This window comes from Octodon degus, unplaced genomic scaffold, assembly GCF_000260255.1.
Source record: "Octodon degus isolate 3935 unplaced genomic scaffold, OctDeg1.0 scaffold00019, whole genome shotgun sequence".
In the NCBI taxonomy this organism is placed as follows: Eukaryota; Metazoa; Chordata; class Mammalia; order Rodentia; family Octodontidae; genus Octodon; species Octodon degus.
Window position 1 is genome coordinate 15823140 of NW_004524595.1, and position 1884 is coordinate 15825023.

At 38.3% G+C, this 1884-nt stretch overlaps 1 protein-coding gene across 1 annotated transcript in view; it reads right to left on the bottom strand.

The window, feature by feature from the left end:
• The window catches only part of Vsnl1 (visinin like 1), a 129367-nt gene that overhangs the window by 94170 nt on the left and 33313 nt on the right, over window positions 1–1884 (bottom strand). The window lies entirely within an intron of this gene.

Below are 1884 nucleotides of genomic sequence, written 5' to 3' on the forward strand. Positions count from 1 at the left end.
CAGTGTATTATTTGTTGAAACTGTACTTCCGATTTGATTTGAAACTGTCTCATTGCTATATGTTTATCAATAAAACTGTAGAAAAAAAAATAAGGCACAATCAGCATTAAGGAAAAATGAGGGGACTAACAGGAGGGAATATTTTGGAATTAAAAGATTCAAGATCCTTCACAGACCCAGTCCTAGCCCAGGTCTGATGAGTGTGTGGGAGAGCTCCTTGCTACCCTGCGCCTACAGGACCAGTCCCAGCCCAGGCGCAGCGTGGACCAGACCCTCTCCCACTCCCTTGGTATCCTTCACTTCTTTAGGACATATAGATGTTAATTAACCCTAAAATTTATTAAGCATACATATTAAAAAGATAAAACTATTACATAATAAAAACAAAATTTATAACTTCCAGGTAAGTAGAGGAAAGAAAATAAATACATCTTAATGCAAAAGAAACAGAAGGAGGGCCAGCAAAATAGCTCAGCAGACTAAGTGCCTGGTTAGGTAAGCACAGGGACCAGGGTTCGATCCTTGGCACCACATACCGTGCCAGCCCTACCCCAGGTGCCCTGAGCCAGCAACCTAGTCTGGGCACGGTGGCACATGCCTGTAATCCCAGCGCTGGGAGGCTGAAAACAGGAGGATCACTGTCTTACTTTTTACTCGTTGCTGGGACAAATAACCGACACTCAAAATGAAGGAAGGAAAGGTTTATTTAGCTCACAGTTACTAGAGGTTTCAGTCCAAACTTAGCTGGCTCCAAGGCAGAGCAGCACATAGCAGAAAACAAACTTTCATTGTGGTGGCAAAGAGCAAGAGCACAAGAGAGGGGTAGCAGCAGCTCAAGCAGCTGGCCTCTCTTCCCACCTTACATTGTAATGCAACTTACCTGCCCCAGGGCAGGTGCAGCAGCCACACCCACAGTAATCAATCACAAACTCCAGAAGCACCCCCACGACTGCAGGAGGCTTTGGAGGGACACCTAGACACAAACCATAACAATCACTATGAGTCCGAGTTGCATAGTGAGACTCTACCAAATACATAAATAAAAAGAAATAAATAAAAAGAAATTTTAAAAAAGAAACAGAAGGAAAATGCTTAAAAGCAGCTGAATGAGTAGGAAATATAAAATAAGAATGTAGGTACAATTCTAAATATGTTAGTCATCCCTATGAAATCCAGTTTTGTGCCATTTATAAGGAAACCTCTAAAGAAAAGCAAAGGCTAATTTAACTTGAAAAGGGCAGAAAGCATCAAAACTTATCAGATGGACTTTAGCAGTGTAGAATCATTATCATGTAGGGGTCATCCTCGGAACACAAAGATCTATCATTGGTATTGACCTCATTAACAGAAAACAAGAAGGAAATTTTTTTTAAAAAAACCTTTTCACTAGAAAAACACTCAATAAAATCAACACTAATGTTCATTAAAAAAAGAAGAAAACTTGTTAGTAAATTAAGATCAGAAGAAATATTCTTCAATATGCATTTAATAAAATTATGTTAGGATAACTGGTTTCCTGCAGGATAAAAACAAAATCACATGTAGCCTTTATGTCAAGCACAAAAATATATTTCAGACAGATTAAAATCCAAACTAAGCACAGTATGCACAAATAATAGTGATGGGGCTGGGGATATAGCTCAGCGGCACAGTGCTTGCCTGTGCAAGGTCCGTAGTTTGATTCCTGGTTACAAAAACAAACAACCTCCGCCCCAGATAATAGAAATGATTGATAAATCGAACCACTACAAAATTTAAAACTTTATTTTTGAGACAAAAGCAATCATGAACAAAATTAAATGATAGGTAAAGATATAGATAATGCACATACTAAAAATTTGTATTTGGAATATAGACAGAATTCCAAATAATGGTTAAGAAAAA